We start from the raw sequence: 21,264 nt of genomic DNA, 5'->3' as shown, positions 1-21,264 counted from the left end.
GGGACGGACCTTTTTCCTTTCGGCTGCCGGGGTTTTGCACTGTCATTTTGTCCGTTTTTTTTCTGTTCATGTAATGAAATGGAAGAATGAATGTGGTGGATGCAGTCATCTGCTATTACAAGCACACAGAGTCTTGGGGCAAAGTGCACCAGGCCCCACTGTACAATACTGCTTGTGAAAGGCAGACTGTTCTCCCATACAGCATCACATCACACTGCAGATTCACAATGTGAAGGTCGATACTGCCAATTCTATCGTCTGGACGGATATTCCCAGACAGCCTATCGTAGAGGTTAGTCTGTTTTAGGGACAGCCTATCGTAGAGGTCAGTCTGTCTAAAGGACAGCCTAGAGGTTAGTCTGTCCCAAGTTGCCTCATCACTGGCAGTCCCACCTGATTTTCACTTCATCACGTCTGGTTGGCAGGTTGTGGACAAGCTGTCAGTGGCTGCAGCAGGGTGAACAAATATGTGACCTGTGCGTCAACGCTGCGTCCATCCATCTGTTTTACCGTGAAATCATGACTCTCGGTGCGCCATCGTCGAAAAACATAGCTCCGGAGTTTTGGATGGTACCGGATTTCTCATCATCCAGCCAGCCGGTGAACAAAACGGCCAAGCTCTCTAACGGGGAGAAAAAAACTCTATGAGTCAGCGACCTGCTGCTGGTTGATTACTTGGCATCTGATGGAGGTTTTAGCGGAGCTGGAACCAGTGACTCCACTTGCACCCATTGACTTGAGCATTGTGCCCCAAATAGAAAGAGGCGGGACACAGAGCGCTGCACCATTTGGGGCTTAAGATGTCAGAATAATACGGAGACTGTTGGGCAGAATTATTCCAGATTATTCTTGTCAGATTAGTGCACCAGGATCCTGTTAGTGGCCAGTGAAAAGGCTATGAGTCCCTGGGAGTTTCCACCTGACAGAAAACAAAGCACTCTAAGACCAGTGATCCTATCGGTACGCTGTGGCGATGAAGCAAGTCCTCTACAGGCTTTTGTCTTAGGTGAGGTGCAGTATGGGAATTATGGTCCTACTCAGGATTGAGACTTACTCTTCCAGTGGACACCAAAAAGGAACGTTGTTTCACAATTCAGGCTTTTGACCCATAATACCTAGTCCCACCAATCATCCCTTCATCCTGTATCCAGTACCGTGTCCCTGCTCTAAACAGAAGTCTATTAGGAGTTTCAACCGTGGTCCTAAAAGACCTGCAAAATGAATGGGCCATGCTGGTATGCTTTATTATTAACTCATCAAACATGGGACCAACACTTAGCAATGGGTGTCAGGCACCCAGCTCTCCTCCACCTCTGGAATATTCCTGTCAAATATGTCATGAAATTCCACTGCTGTAGTTCTAGATGGAGTGAAAGAGGCAATGCTAGAAATCTGGTCACTTGAAATGTAAATTTGGAAAGATGAGAAAGTGGAAACTGCATGCCAAAGCCAAACCGTTTTACATGCCAATGCTAAACCTACTGTAATTGTGGGATGGTTCACTGTTTAAGTTTAACAGACATTTGGAAAATAATCCTGAAGAGTTATGAAATAGCACAGAGGGCCCAAGTTAAATCTTTTAGCTTGTTTAGTATCTGAGGAAGTAAGAATAGCATACTGGGCCTCTGTGATGCAGCACCTTGCTTATACAGTAATGTTGCACATTCCATAAAATCAATAGTTTCTAGGAGGCCCGGCAGAGACCGCATAGTAATTTAAATAGTACGAGACATTCCGTGGTCTAACCCTTCAGTCTAAACCTTATTGTCTTTTCTGTTTTATTTGAAATGTAAACAGTATTCCATATTTATTTAATGTATCATTTCTATGTAAAAAGGACCCATGACCACTAAAATGTAAAGTTCATAAGAACACTTTCAATTCTAAGTTGACACGAAAAGGATGGCCTGGTTTCTGAGATGCCTACAGACTCCTGTTGCTGCTTTTGTGCAAAACCGATCAAAACTACAATTGAAAGGGAAAAAATCATCTATAGACCAATTTCTGTATCAGTGGGGATTAATTTAGGGGCACAATGTCTGCAATATTAAGCTTAAAAACACATGTTTTGATCTTGTGTTTTGGACACATACATGCTTGAGAAAACACTGTGCCATTTGGACAATTGTTGGACTTTAGTTGGAGTCAAACCTGCTGGCCAGTTCAATGCCAAAAGATCAATCTTGGACAAATCTAAACCATTTTGATCCATTAATTAATGGTGATATCCTGATTTTGCTCCCACCTAGTGGACAATGGCTGAATTACAACAACATCACATTCAACGATGGCTCTACTTACGCCTTTAGTAAATGAGCTTGCAAAGGTTTCAAAAAATATATATTTTAACATTTCAAAAAATGAAATGCACATTGATTCCCTACACTATAATAATGATTTTAACAGTGCTGCATGTATATATTTTTCAGCCATTTTACATACAGACACCCATGATTTTGTGTATTCCAAATCTATAGCTGACACCCTACTCTTTCTTCCATAAATGTTTTAATCTTCGGTAAGTAATTTTACAATCATTGTTCTTATTCTTATACTTTTTTTTAAACTTTTGATCATGGTTTGTCACAGTGTAATTCTATTACCATGGAATTTCTCTTATTCTTTTTCAAACTTTCGATCCTCACATTGTACGCTTTCCGTCTTTCTGTAATGTAACATCATAGCCAAAGTGACTATGGGACACCATGTTCCAGTGGAGTGCCAGCTGCATTCATGAATTCGCTTCACTTATCTCAGAAAATGTATTTCTGCCTTGGTGACGCAGTATAAAATCACACATCTGTCAGTTAAGGCATCTCATTCCTCTGATCCGGAATGAGTAAGTTGCTAGACTTGGGTCAGCCTAATCAGGAGTGGGATGTCGACAAATGCCTGCATGGTGTTTCAGTGGGATTGTTGGGAATTGCCTGATGTTTGTTTCTGGTTGTCATCCAACCAACCAGTGGACCAGAGCACAGGTTGTTGGCTGTCATCATCCATCCTCCAACTGATCTAACGCCATGGGTTTCTCCCAGGTGACTGCATCAGCTGGTGGGTGGGATTAACATGTCTTCAGTCTGTCAGGTCCAGACCACTTTTATGTAGTGATGAAAATCAAGCTAATTGTGAAATACATGAAGTACAGTGTATCTTTAAAAAAGATCAGTGCTGCAGATTAACTGTACCTATCAAGCACGAGAAAACTTTATGTTTAATACCATAGTTTTTTTACCATAGATTTTAGAAGGACTATTCAGTATTGCTTTCAAATTGGGACAGTCACCAATAATTCCATTTGGTATATAATTCTAGGCACATTATAAGCACAGCCGATGCTGTTCTGGTTCATATCACACTGCTCGTCTCTCCAGGGAGAACACATTCTCCTTCCAGCGCGTAAATCTGAACGGTAATCAAATGCCTTAACTCAAGCCAGCTGAGGAAACCTTTGTCATTTTACTTTAGCTAACATTAGATACTGTATATTGTTACATTCTGCCTCTGAGAGACATTTAAAACAGGCTCCCCTTAGTTCTCCACCCATGAGAATGAGCACCACAGCGAGGAAGCCCCCAGGCCTAGCCGCCCTCCAGAACCGTTTAGCTGGACCTCGGTCCGCTCTCCAGTCCACGTGTCGGCCTAAAATCTGAAACAACATTCTGATGGCCATCACTGCGTCTGTTCCAACCCACTATGACTCCCTGTACCAAGTACCAGAAAAGTCATTAACCAAGCTTTTGTGACTTATGAAGGTAAATGAGAGGGTTAGGGTTCCAGTTCACACAGGTAGCTTTTACACACACAGCCCAGTCCTCAGCCTTTTCTCTTGCTAACAGATATATACAAGTGGAATCCAAAAATTTAAAAGACTCTGGGGAGATAAAGGGAATCCTGTCAGAAGTCTGTAGGCTAGACATTTAACAAAGGCAGGAGTTCTATGGAGCTAGCCATTTAACAAAGGCAGGAGCTCTTTGGAGCTCGCCATTTAACAAAGGCAGGAGCTCTATGGAGCTAGCCATTTAACAAAGGCAGGAGCTCTATGGAGCTAGCCATTTAACAAAGGCAGGAGCTCTATGGAGCTAGTCATTTAACAAAGGCAGGAGCTCTATGGACCTAGCCATTTAACAAAGGCAGGAGCTCTATGGAGCTAGCCATTTAACAAAGGCAGGAGCTCTTTGGAGCTCGCCATTTAACAAAGGCAGGAGCTCTATGTAGCTAGCCATTTAACAAAGGCAGGAGCTCTATGGAGCTAGCCATTTAACAAAGGCAGGAGCTCTATGGAGCTAGTCATTTAACAAAGGCAGGAGCTCTATGGACCTAGCCATTTAACAAAGGCAGGAGCTCTATGGAGCTAGCCATTTAACAAAGGCAGGAGCTCTATGGAGCTAGCCATTTAACAAAGGCAGGAGCTCTATGGAGCTAGCCATTTAACAAAGGCAGGAGCTCTATGGAGCTAGCCATTTAACAAAGGCAGGAGCTCTATGGAGCTAGCCATTTAACAAAGGCAGGAGCTCTATGGAGCTAGCCATTTAACAAAGGCAGGAGCTCTATGGAGCTAGCCATTTAACAAAGGCAGGAGCTCTATGGAGCTAGCCATTTAACAGACCGTCATCACCGTCAATGAAATACCGGAAACAGTTTGATTTGTCCTTGACTGGGGAGTCAACACCGGCCCTAATGCAGGTTTGCTAGTTGTCCTTCACTGGGGTTCCAGCACTGAGAGGAGCGGAACAGAACTGTGTAAACAAGCAGTGACATTTTTAAGCAATTAAGACTGTGCCTTTCCAGTACTTGCTCCATAAAACGCCTGTGTGTTTGCCTCGGACCAGATGAGACAAGTCATAAATTCTTACGAGGAACGCCACCTGTCTCAGCAGGGTTAAAGACCCAGGAACAGCTAGCCCATATTACACCATATTAGACAACCTGGTCGTGGCTGGAAACAGAAGCAGTCTCTGGAAGATGAGGGGGATTCTATCTACATGCTGATGCGGGATTGGGGAAAAGCAGTGTGACTTGGTTGGATTTGGGAATTGGCATGTTGAATGCAAATATACTACGCTGGAGTGTAGGACTGGTTCACTTTTGATGTTAGACTCAGAAATGGATTAGGAAAAAAATGCTTTCTTGTTTATGATTTTATCTGTAAACAGCCATTACAAACTTTAGCAACCTCAACTCCAATTTTATTTGTTTTCCCTGCTTAAAGGCGATTTGGCCATAAAAAACGAAACATTCACATACACACATGACTTCATTGAGAGTTGTCAGTGTTCCGTAGACGTGCGAGCAGGTACCCAAGTGATAAACAAGTGAATTGGTTATGTTGGGATGATGTACTCTAAGTGGTGTGTTGATTTGGTCTTTTCAACCTGCTTCAGCTAGTTTTCACTGTCCTCTCCAAACTCGGTTCTCCACACTGTCTTTCTCTTGGCTCTATTCCTCACAGCACAACCTTGCAGCCAAAAACCTCCACAAGTTTTGCAGCTGTAACAAACCAGTGCTGTGCAATTACAGAAACAGGGTTGACATTCTTCAAATCCCCATCAGCCCCTGTCCTGGGCAGAACAGGAACTGTAATGAAACAGAATCAGGGCCGTGGAGTAACGGATTACAAAAAAACATAGGTAAACCGTTATGTTACCAGCAAAAATATTGTAATCAGATAACTTTTTAAACATGCCTAAATATTACATGCCATTTGATTCCCCTGTATTCAGGTAGGCCATTTGATTCCATTGTATTCAGGTAGGACATATGATTCCACTGTATTCATGTAGGACATATGAATCCACTGTATTCAGATAGGACATATGAATCCACTGTATTCAGGTAGGACATATGAATCCACTGTATTCAGGTAGGACATATTAATCCACTGTATTCAGGTAGGACATATGAATCCACTGTATTCAGGTAGGACATATGATTCCATTGTATTCAGGTAGGACATATGATTCCACTGTATTCAGGTAGGACATATGAATCCATTGTACACAGGTAGGACATATGAATCCACTGTATTCAGGTAGGACATATGAATCCACTGTATTCAGGTAGGACATATGAATCCACTGTATTCAGGTAGGACATATGAATCCACTGTATTCAGGTAGGATATATAAATCCACTGTATTCAGGTAGGACATATGAATCCACTGTATTCAGGTAGGACATATGAATCCACTGTATTCAGGTAGGACATATGAATCCACTGTATTCAGGTAGGACATATGAATCCATTGTATTCAGGTAGGACATATGAATCCACTGTATTCAGGTAGGACATATGAATCCACTGTATTCAGGTAGGACATATGAATCCACTGTATTCAGGTAGGACATATGAATCCACTGTATTCAGGTAGGACATATGAATCCACTGTATTCAGGTAGGACATATGAATCCACTGTATTCAGGTAGGACATATGAATCCACTGTATTCAGGTAGGACATATGAATCCACTGTATTCATGTAGGACATACAGACTGTGATGATGTTTGCCCAACAATAGAGGATCAGTAATAAGCATGACGAAGAACCGTAAAACATGTTGATATTTTCCGGTCATTACACACAGCCTGTTATGCCTACAGAAAGCCAGTGCGTATTCCCAAACTAGTGCACTAGTTTAGACCAGAGCCCTACATGTAAAAGTAGAGCACTGTGAAAGGAAAAGTCTGTGATTTGGGCCACGTGCCCTCGAGAAAAAAGCGCAAAGGTGATTTGAACAACCGTTTTCCAGAAGAAAAGCGAAAACATTACATCATATCGCGGCTTCCTGTTTGTACTCTGACCCGGTTTTGTCATTTCTCCTGGATCAGACTTAACATCAGATGTGCGTCACAGCAAGAGATGGACGCCAAGTCCAGGCTACTACGAGGACCATGGGAGGGTCAGGGGTGTTGTTCAGCCTTTTTGTTATCATATGTACTTTCACCACTCAGCCCTGCACAGCCTGAGAAGCAGCCTAGTTCACTGTTATTGAGTTACAGTCTGTGACCCAAATGGCATCCTATTTTCTATTGAGTCCACTACTTTAAACCTGAGCCACATGCAGCAAATCAGAAATAGGGTGTAATTTAGGACACTACAAAACATCAAAAGATACGTTTGCCCGGGAAGACAATGAAGAAGAAGCCAAGGTACTATGAGAACCATGAACGGGTCAGGGGTGAGCAGGTCAGGGCTGTTTTTCAGCCGTATGTTTATGTGACTACTACTATAACTACACGCCCACCTACACCATCCAAGTCGCCCGGAGGAGCTGGGCTGTCGACTGATAATCCAGTCCTGAACACAGCATTGCTATCACAAGCCTAGTAGGAGGCAGTGTAAATGCCTTTCTGTGGCTTTAAGAGGAATGGTCACTTCTAGAAAGGTACACAATGAAAAGGTGGGTTTTCAGATGTTTTCTGAAAATGGGGGACAACTCTGCTATCCGAGCCTCCAGGGGAAGCTGGTCCCACCAGCAGAGAAGCATTTTTACTGTAAGCATTTTTATGGGTAAGAATGGGTATGGATGGTGAGGGATGGGTAAAGATGGGTAAGGATGTAGGAGTGGGTAAGTATGTAGGGATGGGTAGGGATGTAGGGGTGGGTAAGGATGTAGGGATGGGTAGGGATGGGTATGGATGGGTAGGGGTGGGTAAGGATGTAGGGATGGGTAAGGATGTGTATGGATGGTGACAGATGGGTAGGGATGTAGGGATGGGGGATGGGTATGGATGGGTATGGATGGGTAAGGATGGGTAAGGATGGGCATGGATCCTCAGAGAATTCTTTGCCATGAGGTGTCATGTTGAACTTCAAGTGACTTAGGGGTGTACTCACTTTTGGTTTAGACATTAATGGTTGTGTTGAGTTATTCTGAGGGGACAGCAAATGTACACTGTTTTACAAGCTGTACACTCCCTACTTTACATTATAGCAAAGTGTCATTTCTTCAGTGTTATCACGAGAAAAGATATACTCAGATATTTACAAAAATGTGAGGGGTGTACTCACTTTTGTGAGACACTGAATTTCCTTCAATCTCCCTATTGTTCCATAGTATTTTCTCTCTAACCCTCTCTCCTTCACAGTTCCATTCCTGTGAGCAGCTTTACAGAATAAGGAGTGCGAGAAGTAGCAGACCTGGAAGGAGAAGAGGAAATAGAGCAAATCTAAACATCAGATTACATTTTCTATGACCGTTGGCCATCTTGGAAATAGAAAAGTGTGAGATAGACAGTTTAAACCCTGGGCAAATCAATGTGTGTCCAAAATGAAACCTATTCCCTATTGCATTTTGATTTTGAAAAAAAGTAGTGCGCTAAATAAGCCTTGGGGTGAATAGGGTGTTACTGAAGTATGGATTATCTAAAATATGTTTTGAGTCAGCTCAAAGAAAAGTCTTTTTTTGCGTCTTAGCACTTATGGAGTTAACATTTATTTTCTCTGTGATGCCTTTCACAGTTAGTCCGGCCTAAGATGACGCCTTTCACAGTTAGTCTGGCCCAAGATGAAGACTTTCACATTTAGTCTGGCCTAAGATGATGCCTTTCACAGTTAGTCTGGCCCAAGATGAAGACTTTCACAGTTAGTCTGGCCCAAGATGAAGACTTTCACATTTAGTCTGGCCTAAGATGACGCCTTTCACAGTTAGTCTGGCCCAAGATGAAGACTCACATTTAGTCTGGCCTAAGATGATGCCTTTCACAGTTAGTCTGGCCAAAAATGAAGCCTTTCACATTTAGTCTGGCCTAAGATGACGCATTTCACAGTTAGTCTGGCCCACGATGAATGATGGCATTAAAAGCAGTGCTCATTTTTCACTACTGTGGACTCAGCTGCATCAGTCGTTTGAATGCTGATATTCAGTCAAAAGAGAAAGAAGAATCTCCCTCACCTGCTCTTCCTGATTTGCTTGTCAGATGTGACATGCATCTACATTTGTTTAAGGAATCACAAACATCAATTGAATTATCAAATAGGAATTGACAAAGTACATTATATGTTTAAAAACTCCATAGCTTCAACAAATAGCATTACATAGTTATTAAGGCTCTTTCTTTCCTTTCATAAACTTTCTAGAAATTCTAAAAGGTTAAAACAGGGATGCCTTTTTTTATCCTTTAAGAGTGGGAATAACAGTTTTTTTAGCTTATATTTGGCACATCCCACTCTGGTACACTATCTGAACATGGGTTCACTGCTATAATTGACACCAACCCTGGACCACTGGTTTACGTGGCAGCTAGGAGATTTGATCCAGCAGCCTTTCAGAAGCTGGCACAACACTGCCAGACTGCCCTTCCGCCCATTTCGGCCTAACTACATCTAGTTATCGTGCCATCAGCCTGGCGTAGATGTGGTGTTCCACCTGCAACCAGAAGCCAAATAAAATGAGGACCAAGTCGTGACCAGACTGCCTGTTTCACCCCATTGTATTAACTGTGTGTGTGTGTGTGTGAAAAATAGGAATATCAATAGTGTGAGAATAGATATTACGTAATAAGACGAAGGGGTGTGGATTATGGCCAATATATCATGGCTGAGATCTGTTGTCATGGTGCTTGGACACACCCCTTAGCCATGGTATATTGGCTATACACCTGGGGCATGTTGTTGATATTGAGACTGTCCTTTTCAGCATTCTTTCATGCAGCTTTCAGGGTTAGGCTACCCATTACACAGACTCTGAATGGTGATTGGTGAAGTAGTGTCTGATGACCAAATGGCCACGCACCAATAATGCACAGTCGAAGCACATTAATAAACAGGAATATGAGCAGTGCAGTTCAGCTGTTTAGGTAACAGTCGGTTAACATGGTGAACATGCTCTAGGTACTCTCTGTTGCACAGATGGACTGGGTTTCATGGCCCACAGCACAGAGAAAGAAACTCTTTTACTATGTATATGCACACACACACACACCGACACACACGCACATACACATCATGAAAATCTAATAGAACAACAACAACAAAACCCCTCTTTTTAAAATAAAGATCAATAATGTCCATAAGGAACGAGGATACAAAGCAAAACAGCCCAAAGGTTGAGAAAGTTAATGGCTCGGGTAAGGTTGATGGAGGGCAGAGGTCAAAGGAGAAAACCGTGAGCAGGCAGGCAGCAGTTTGAACGGTGTCACACACAAATACACACGTAAAGTGAAGCCTTTGGCTGACCATTGACCTCCAGTGTCCTGTCTGCAGACATGCAAAGGCTGATTGATCCCAGATGTACAGCAGCTGGAAGTCAAACATCACTGGTACATGCTACATGTCCCAAATGACATCCTATGTAGGGAACTCCTTTTTTCCACCCGGGCCCATAGATAATAGGTGGCCATTTGTGATAAACCCATGTATACTAAAGATGGGAGGACCTAAAAGCAAATATTGTTTATTAGCAGAAAATTCTAGCGAAATGACTACAGTTGTAAGGCAATTTAATAGCAACATTAACCTGGCTAAGCCTGTGTGAAAAAACCCATGTAAACTTCATGTCGTACCAGACTGCAGGTCTAGGCCATCAAATCAAAGCTAAGTATTTGATTGCTGTGAGATGCGTTTACGGTAATTTGATGTTTCTTTTACCTGGCTGCCTTTTGATCCCCCTTACAGTATGTATCGGTTCAATGGTGACATACTAAAGACTTAGATCCTGAGCAACTGGAGAAGCCAACCAAACCAATGACATAAGCAGAGGGAGCTTAAAGAGAAGCAGTGAACTTGCCTGAGCTGCTATCAAATTTCCACTCAACCAGCTAGCGCTCGCGCTTTCCAGTAAAACACTGTGTACTTTCCCCCCGAAAAAAAAAACGTAACAGGATCCATCTAGTCTCATTTATCGTATAATGACGTCACTGTTATGGCTCAGATTCACACAAGAAAACACACAGACAACAGCCGAAATGGCCAAGTGCCTCACAATCTGTGGGAATGCCTGTGACATCCCCTTGAAAGTACATTAGTTTTGACCAGGGTCTGCAGGGAATAGTGTGCTGTTCAGGAATCGTCCCTTAGTGAGGACCTGACTGAGCGTGCTGGCAAACAGAGAGGTTTCCCGACAGATTTGGTAATTGTGTGTTGAACCCTGCAGTGTCCATAGCGGCCTGGCAGTGTTGAACCAGGAAGAGCACCATTGGTCAGCTGCGCGAGGAGACTGTGCTCCTGTGAAATGAGGGTGACAGACAGCCAGGCGGACTGACGGGCAGACAGACAGCATGAGGGATGTAGAGACTGAGGAATGAAACGGGGGGAAGAGAGAGAGAGGAAGAGAGAGGAGGGGTGTGAGGGACGATGCATATGCTTAACAAATCATCCATTACTACCGCCTGTTAAAATATAAAACAGTGTATTTAACAGCATTGAACGGTCATAGACTGTCAAGAGAACAATTGAGAAACATGGGTGTTTATTTTTCTTTGCTGTTTTATTGCATATTTCTATAGTACGACCTTCTCTTTCTCCTTCAATATTAGCTGTTACAAACTGGGCCCGCCTTTTAGAATGCCTCCCATAGGATAATCCCTGCTGGACCTGAGGTCAGTAGATCTGCCCTGATTGGACCAGTGGTCAGCAGGTCTGCCCTGATTGGACCAGTGGTCAGCAGAACTGCCCTGATTGGACCAGTGATCAGTAGATCTGCCCTGATTGGACCAGTGGTCAGCAGGTCTGCCCTGATTGGACCAGTGGTCAGCAGGTCTGCCCTGAGTGGACCAGTGGTCAGCAGGTCTGCCCTGAGTGGACCAGTGGTCAGCAGGTCTGCCCTGATTGGACCAGTGTCTCTGCGTGTGTGCATTTGATTTAGATGCATTTATCACCATGGGTTGAACCAATGGAAAGGACTACTTCTCTGATAGTCCTGTAATAGCTTTAGAGAGATTTATTTTGATGAAAATGGAAAATAGTGAGCAGGGAAAACTGGCATTGGAAGTTGGAAAATTATAATATACAGCTGGTTGAATAGTGTTCAAAAGAACATCCTCCAAGAGTTAGATTCACAGAAATTAATTATAGCAGTTCATTTGACAGTAAAAGCACAGGGTCAGCTTAGTGTATGTTGATTCAGATATAAATGGTATTGTTGTTACAGTAAATATCATCGATGGAACTGTTTATTTTGTAGATTCATGAATTTTCTATATTATCTATAAAAACTTGCAGAGTATGTTCCTAATGAAACAGTGTGTCTCATTCCTTTTAAAGAAAGTTCATTAGGGTATAGGGTGCCATTTGGGATGTTGACCCAAAAACCACTGCGCCTATGTTCCAAACTGTACCCTTATAGCTTACCCACAATACCTAGCAGTAATCTCATCTGTGTTCCAAACTGCACCCTTACAGCCTACCCACAATACCGAGCTGTGTTCCAAAATGCACCCTTACAGCCTTTGCAGGAGCTACTTTTGAAAAGGGCCTGTAGGTCCGTGGTTAAACGCAGTCTACTACATGGAACAGGCGATGAGGTACAGGTCACATCTCCACATAAAGATGATGAAGAGACACTCAGCTCATCCAGGGCCGTAAGGAACCATAATAACTCTTTAATTTAAGCCTATCTCAGCCACTCTCTTTGCTTTGCCTGGCGAGCAGGTGATTTAGAGTCCATGGTCTTGGCTGATAACCTTTCCATCTGGACGCTAAAACAGCTTTACACGTACCCCCAGACACACCATAAAACTCAGGATTTAATAAATATTTCTTTTTTTTTTTATTAATGTTTCTAATCCAAGAAATCTTCCAGGCCCAGAGATAATGAGGTAAAAAGGAGCCAGGTCAATGCTTATTTTTATATGCATTGTTTAGGTTCATGAAACCTTCCCCTCAATGGGGATTCCCACTATTCCCAGTTGTGTTCATCCTAGCAGGAGCCTCCCGGTCTGAGTTGGGCCAACAACCAGATAGAACACACGCGTCACTCGGGTGCCGAAGGAGACAGCAAAAACGCAGGAGGGATGGAGAACAAGGGGATCAAATAGGTAGAGAGGGAGGTTAGAGGGAGCAGGAGGAGGATGAGTGAGAGGCGTTTTCAGCGCTTGTGTTTTAGTTCCTGTGTAAGTTCAAGTGACTCACGTGTCCTTATAGAGGTTTTGCTATTGGGATAAATACATCTGAGTCAAGAACTCAGTTTAGGCTCCCCATGTTAGTTAGTTACATTAGTTCTTTTGGCTTTTTGGTAATGTTCTTGTATTACAGTTGTGAGTACTGCTGTAGTAGAGGAACACTGGATCCTGTGCCCACAACGTGCCCCCCCCCCCCCACCCCCCCCGTGTGAAAATCTGAATCATAAGACAGGCTACATTCATGACACACGGCCTTGAGGTTTAGAATAGCAGAACCGTCCCAGGAATAAGAATAAGGAAGAAGAATCTGATCGGGGGGTAAACCCGGCCTCTCCCTGGTTCTACCCAGCAGTCCGGACGCCGGTTACATTTGAGGGGTACAATTTCACAAGCTGTTCTGGACCTGGGCCCTAGGAAATGTTGGTCCAACTTCCCCTCATTGTGAACCACCCAGAACCTCCAACCAGAGCAGAGAGTGTTGATTCTCCTCCCCGCCATGTTGTTCCACGGAGTGTCGAGGAGGTGACCCGTGTCATCAGCAACCGGAGAAGGAAGCACATTCCTGGCGCTGGTCCATGTGGGGGACGGCTGTGGGTGGTAGTGACGTAAAGGACGGGAACAAGAGCACTACTGACCCCCCAAAACAACATTCCTCTCATTCTCACTGAGCACCCGTCTCCCTCCCACCTCATCCCCCCGTCTCCCTCCCACCTCATCCCCCCGTCTCCCTCCCACCTCATCCCCCCGTCTACCTCCCTCCTCAATCCTCTGTCTCCCCCCCTCTTCATCCCTCCATCTCCCTCCCTCCACATTCCTCCGTCTTCCTCACTCCTCATCCCTCCGTCTTCCTCACTCCTCATCCCTCCGTCTCCCTCCCACCTCATCCCCCCGTCTCCCTCCCACCTCATCCCCCCGTCTCCCTCCCTCCTCATTCCTCTGTCTCCCCCCCTCTTCATCCCTCCATCTCCCTCCCTCCACATTCCTCCGTCTTCCTCACTCCTCATCCCTCGGTCTCCCTCCCACCTCATCCCCCCGTCTCCCTCCCACCTCATCCCCCCGTCACCCTCCCTCCTCATTCCTCTGTCTCCCCCCCTCTTCATCCCTCCATCTCCCTCCCTCCACATTCCTCCGTCTTCCTCACTCCTCATCCCTCCTCATCCCTCCGTCTCCCTCACTCCTCATCCCTCCGTCTCCCTCCCTCCCTCCCTCCCTCCTCATCCCTCCGTCTCCCTCCCTCCACATCCCTCCGTCTCCCTCCCTCCTCATCCCTCCGTCTCCCTCCCTCCTCATCCCTCCGTCTCCCTCCCACCTCATCCCTCCTTCTCCCTCCCTCCCTCCCTCCCTCCACATCCCTCCACATCTCTCCATCTCTCACACTCTCTCCCTCCATCCTTCCTCTCTCTCCCTTCTCTCTCCATCTCTCCCTCTGTCTCTCTCACTACGCAGATCAAATACACAGCACCCTGCATGAAGGCTGAAGACAAAAGCATGCTGACATACTAATAACTTCCTGGAGCAGGCAACCAGAAGCCACTACAGGTTTGGTTCTCCAGCTATAGTCTGTTTGCTTGATGCTGAGTGTGTTCCCTTTGATGAAGGCTCCGGTGTAAAGATGGAACGTTGATGGAACGGTGATGGAACGGTGTTGGGAATATCACCAGTGTGGAGGACGAGGCTCATTGATGGGAAGCTGTGAGACAAACCACATGAGCTGTGGGTTTGTGTGGTTTTAGCCAAGACCTGGTTTATTTGCATTGACAAACATCTGAGAATGTTGGGTAAGGTTGCTAAAACGGAAAAATTGTAAATGTCCTCAAACAATCAGACTGGTTAAACGCATCTATGGTCTTGTTTTAGGAGGTGACAGAAGAGAATATGGACTGACAAACCACTGCTGGCGAGGGATTTAATATCTTGTTTTCTTGTGTTTAATTAACTGTCATTATTAAATCCATCAACCCGACCTCCTTCTGAACCAGTGTTGAGACCACTGGCAGTACTCTTCTCTTTCGGCTACTTAGGCCTTAAAGAGGCAGGTTGATTCCCTTTGGATGTTACTGATATAAACACACACACGCAAAACACACACTATATGCGCCACACACACAGAGAGGTAGTGTGTGGATGTAGTTGACAGCTATATCTGCCTCAGCAGGGCACTGTGTTATTGCAGGACCGTGAGCTTGATGACGCAGCGCGGGCAGTCTGAGGTAAAACACACAGAACACAGGGGTATTGTTCAAATAATCCAGATGCACACACACACACACACACACACATACACACAAGTTTGTATGGCTATCCTCATGGAGATAAGAAAATTTAAATTGCTCCCTTGCCCTAATCTTAACCCTAAACCTAACCCTAACCTTAACCTAACCCTAATCTAACCTGAATCCTAACCTTAACCTAAATAAAGTAAAATTTATGCCTAAACTTTACCTAGATGTAATGCCGAACCTTAACCCTAAACTTAACCAACAATGCTTGGACCTTGAAGAAATCTAACTCTAAAATGAATTGTAAGTTTGACCCTAAACCCTGAGCCGGAAATTGACTTTTGCCTCATGGGGACCTTTAACCGGTCCCCATGAGGCAAAAGTCAAATTTTTTCTGGTTTTACTATACCCGTTGGGAAATTTGGTCCCCATGAATATAGTTTGACCTAAAACACACACACACACATGTTCACAGTCGCGTTCATCAAGCTGCCTCACATTGAAGCCAGACTAACTGGCCTGTGGGCAGTCCCCACGTGACTCTGCAAAGCTCCTTATTCCTTGGGTTGTGCTGACAGGCTGAGCTGCTTCTAACACTAAACATGTACATGATCCACCCTGACAAAAGGAGGCACGAGTACAAAACAAATGAAACAATGTTTCTTACAGAGTGCGTCCTATCAGTTGTTGAACTTTACTCTTCAGTTCTTCGCGGTGAGTGAATCCTCGTGTTTTCGGGCCGTGATTTGTGGCAGGAGAGTGTGCTGTCTCTGTGACTATGCTCGTTTCTTCAGATGAGCATCTGTTTTACTTCTGTTATCCAAAATAGCACCCTGTTCCTCTATAGTACACTTTGGTCTTGACCAGTGCACCAATACAAAAGCAATGGGAACAGGGAACAGGTTGTCATTTGGGACGCGTCCATCAGTGCACCTGTTACCCACGTCATCCTGGCTCGTTTTTACGACTCCTGAAACCAGCAACACCTGGGAGAGACCCGAGGGAGGGAGGGAGGGCACGTGTCCCAAATGGAGCCCTCTTTTCCTAGGTGGATATGTAGGTTTTGACCTAGACCAAGAGGGCTCTTTTAGGGTAGCGTGCAAGGGAATTAGGCCATTTGAGCCCAGTGTGATATGCTATTGACACAGTTTGTACAACCTGTGTGTGTGTGTGTGTCTGTGGAATATGAAAAATATAGGCAGCCCAGGTTTGACTTTTCAACTTGCTATATTGTTGCTTTGAATCGATGTGATCAACGATCTGAACTGATTGCAGGCAAGGCATGAAATAGTTATTTACAATAACAGGGAATATTAGTGGTCAATTTCAAGGGTACTCATTTTGTGTCCTTTGTGTTCCCTCCTTATGACAGAGTTGTAAAACTGAGGCCCTTTGTGAGTGATCTCCAGATTTCTTTAAACCATGACACATTTTTTCAGTTAATTCATCTGAGCTGTCTCAATTTATTTTATTAGGGCTACTTCTCGCCCTGTGTTCAGGGGACAGGCAAGTCAATGTGATGGCATTGTCTGTCTGTCTGTCTGTCTGTCCTGTCTGGCCTGTCTGTCTGTCTGTCCTGTCTGTCTGTCTGTCTGGCCTGTCTGTCTGTCTGTCTGGTCTTTCTGTCTCTTTCTCTCTCATTTCTTCTCTCCTCTTTCCTCTCCCACTGTCTCTCCATCCTAGATCGTGGTGTGGAAAGAGAGGGATGATGAATGATGAGGATGACAGTCTGTTTGTCTTTCATTCCACCATGACTGAGACACACACACACTCTCACACACACACACTCACTGAAGGAAGAGAGGTTTGAGTTGAAAGGTGTGACATACTGTTTCTAGATCTGGGTGTCTAATTCATCACCAGTGGAGTCTGTACCACAAACAAGGCATGGTGTTCTGTTTATACGCACACACACACGTATATATAAAAACAAACAGAAAGTGTGTCCTAAGTCAATCCTCATTGTAATAGCTGTGGAGACTGCTAAAATGAATCATACTATACAGAATACTCAAAGAAGGACAGACAGACAGATTGACAGATGGAGGGACAGGGCATCCATCATTGAGCAATGCTGAGTCACTATGGTTCCATTTTGAAGTAGCGAACTTGATTGCTTTTTTTATGTGTTGGTTTGTCAGAGGTCCTCTGCCCTGGCTACCTGCATCTCCCTTATCTCTGTTCTTCAGAGGGTGAAACATTAGGACCCATATCCTCTAGGATTGATAATTCTGTTCTGATTAATTTTGTGTTGGCTCAGACAAGAATATGTTTTGTGTTGGCTCAGACTAGAATATGTTTTGTGTTGGCTCAGACTAGAATATATTTTGTGTTGGCTCAGACTAGAATATGTTTTGTGTTGGCTCAAACTAGAATATGTTTTGTGTTGGCTCAGACAAGAATATGTTTTGTGTTGGCTCAGACAAGAATATGTTTTGTGTTGGCTCAGACTAGAATATGTTTTGTGTTGGCTCAGACTAGAATATGTTTTGTGTTGGCTCAGACTAGAATATGTTTTGTGTTGGCTCAGACTAGAATATGTTTTGTTTACCAAAACTGCTGAAATAAAATATCCAGTAATATATCTGCAAAACAAATGTTATGTGTTCAGACCCACCTTCCTTTTTTACCTATATACAAAAACGTAAAAAAAAAAGTTATGTTTAGATACAAAAAAATATATTTTAATTGATTGCAAACATTTCAACAACATCAAAAGTCAATGTCTTACATTTTTCACTGCCACATTTGCCAAAGAAATGTACGAACTACACATTAAATTGCTACTCCGCTCCTATGCAGCTAAACACATTTGCAACCCAGTGCAGCCCATAAACTGGTTTGCCAGGCTGCTCTGTTTTGACACTGAGGTCCACTCGCCCTGTCTTCAGAAGATCGAGGGGCACCAAGAGTAGTTTCCAGTGATGTTCTCCAAATATGTTTGTTTAGTGAGTCTGGTTCAGAGGCTGTAGGCTGGGTGAATAGCAATGTTCAGAAGTGTGGCTGACCACAAGACCCTTTTGCTGTCCTGCTTGGAATTTGTAAAAGCTAACATAGGTGTCAGGGAAAACATGGAATAAAAGTTTGTCAGCATACTGCGTACACCACATACCTACTCAAAACACACTAAGGTTCAAACAAACATAGGCTGTAGGGGCTAGGAAAGGATTTGGGAGTCAGAAATACAGTCTTCACTTATCTGCAAATAGTTTCTTCACATCTTCTTACAGTGCCTCTTCTTTAAAATTGATTGGTGGATAATTCTACACAAACATGCTGTACAAACCCACAGTTGTATCGACCAGACCAAGCCATGTATGTGGTTTCTGAAGAACTGACCAGACCAAGTCATGAATGTGGTTTCTAAAGAAACGACCAGACCAAGCCATGTACATGGTTTTTGAAGAACCGACCAGACCAAGTCATGAACGTGGTTTCTAAAGAAACGACCAGACCAAGCCATGTACATGGTTTTTGAAGAACCGACCAGACCAAGCCATTTATGTGTTTTCTGAAGAACCGACCAGACCAAGTCATGAACGTGGTTTCTAAAGAAACGACCAGACCAAGCCATGTACATGGTTTTTGAAGAACCGACCAGACCAAGCCATGTATGTGTTTTCTGAAGAACCGACCAGACCAAGCCATGTATGTGGTTTCTGAAGAATCAACCAGACCAAGCCGTGTACATGGTTTCTGAAGAATCAACCAGACCAAGCCATGTATGTGGTTTTTGAAGAACTGACCAGACCAAGTCATGTATGTGGTTTCTGAAGAATCAACCAGACCAAGCCGTGTACATGGTTTCTGAAGAATCAACCAGACCAAGCCATGTATGTGGTTTTTGAAGAACTGACCAGACCAAGTCATGTATGTGGTTTCTGAAGAATCAACCAGACCAAGCCATGTATGTGGTTTCTCAAGAATGAATAAATGCTGAATTGCTAATGAAGGCTGAAGGCAACATCTGTCAAGCACCACAGTTAGTCATGAGGATGTTGGCACTGGAGGATGTTGGCACTGGAGGATGTTGGCACTGGAGGCACTGAAACATGATATGAATTACAGTTTAAATGGTGGTCTGACGTAGTTTGCTACCACCCTACTCCATTAATATAACATGTTTATGCACTCACTACTGTAAGTGGCTTTGTATGTGGTGAAAAATTACTTAAACTTAGACATAGATTTTCTTTGAGAAAGAGAGAGAGAGAGAAAGAGAGAGAGAGAGAGAGAGAGAGAGAGAGAGAGAGAGGAGACCTTTCCAACTCACTGTGTGCCATATATACCCTGTGCCACTTGTCTGTGATCATTTATTTTTATTAAGCTTCTAGATTTTCCCACTCCACAAATACCATGGATTTTGAAGTTGTTGTGTACACACGCTCTTTTCTACTTCCTGTCTACTTCCTGGTGCTGATATTGCAAGGAGGACCAACAGGCAAAACCCACAAGTGTGCGTACATGTAATCAAGTTGTATAGTTAGTATTACAAAGCTTGAAGTTAATATTCAGGTTATTATTGGCACCCAACATACAAAAACGTATGCTTTACTTTCCAGCTACTTAATTAGAAAATTACATATCTACTGTATGCTAGCTAGCTAATGGCCCGGAGAGAAGAAAGACTACCGCCTTAAAAATGTGATGGATATGTTTCGCGATTATCAAGGAAATGATTCCAATAAGACGTCCAAACACCATCACTCTATTGGACAGATGTGATTATAATAGAGAACCACACTATAGTATATAACCGGAACCCGTTACTGAGAGGGATGGCCTTCCTCAATCACTCAGCAAACATTTTAACAAGGTCACCTTGATGTTTATTGCGGGAGAGAACCAGTACTGTAGAGCCGAGGTCGGCCCAGGGCTATATAGCAACAGTATGTGCTCTGGCTGCTGAACAACGTACATTTGGTCAGCTAGTGAGGACAGCTTTCAGCACGCCGCACCCTGACAGACCATCAGCCAGCTTGACCTGGCAGTGTAGTGATGGTTTAGATACTTCTGTAACGGTGGTTCTCTGACTTGTCAGCGCTACTAGTTAACGGCCACCGCTTTGAACCGTAGTTGCATTGATGGTTCTTATGGATCTACTGATCCTTCTTAAAATAACCTTAAAACAACGCATGACATTATTGACACAGGCCGTTGTATGCAGACAAAAACCAAGGCTATACAGTATATGCAGTATGTGTATCATGTGCCTAGAATATTCTTCATTATCTCCTGATCCTAAAGCTCCAGGTCACAACCTTTCGGAAAGAGAAGGGAGAAAGTGAGAATCGTTCCTGTGGAGGTCCGTGAGGTGGAAACGGTGCTGTCTCTCCAGCTGACTGGTGTAACAGCTTCTTCAACCTAATCGGGTGTAGCACCATACTACTGGATCTCCATGGATACGGTGTGTCAATAAATCAGCCGCCACCTTAATTTCCTATTCATGAAGCTATTCCCTATATAGTGCCCCTTCCTGTGACCAGAGCCAGGCTTGGTTTCCTGAGTTATGCAGTCCAGTGCTGTGCGTGTGTGGCCATTAACACGTGACTGTGCAGTACCAGAGAATTACCTCACGACTCAGAGCAGTCCTGGAGTAACAAAGCCCAAGGTCAACCTGATGCTGCATGACTTTACATTCCCTTCTACTGTTCCAGTGGGTTGGTAACAGGTTGATAATGGTAATGAGGTGTCTCCCGGGCATCTCCAGGGGTTGTTTATCGCCAGTAGTCCACAGCTTCTGGAATATTGGCAATAGCGCTGGATTCAGGGACTTTGCTATGAATTGTGCCAAAGAACAGCTCTTAGCCGTGGTCTATCGGCCATATAACACACTCCTGAGTGCCGTATTGCTTAAATCTAACTCTCCCTCATTCCAATAACATTGTTGCAGAGGTAGCCTTCCTGGCTAGCTACAGGAATTTAGTGCTTTCAGTGTTTTTGTCATAAAACAACTAGCAGGTGGCTAATATGAGGCTGCTCGGTAGC

At 44.0% G+C, this 21,264-nt stretch overlaps 1 pseudogene; it reads right to left on the bottom strand.

Annotated features, from left to right (window-relative positions):
• LOC117593656 overlaps positions 1-21,264 on the bottom strand; it is a 63,933-nt pseudogene that overhangs the window by 6,084 nt on the left and 36,585 nt on the right.

This window comes from Esox lucius, chromosome 21 (genome assembly GCF_011004845.1).
Source record: "Esox lucius isolate fEsoLuc1 chromosome 21, fEsoLuc1.pri, whole genome shotgun sequence".
NCBI lineage: Eukaryota > Metazoa > Chordata > Actinopteri > Esociformes > Esocidae > Esox > Esox lucius.
Note: the sequence above shows the minus strand (reverse complement) of the source record. Positions and strands in the feature narration are given on the sequence as shown.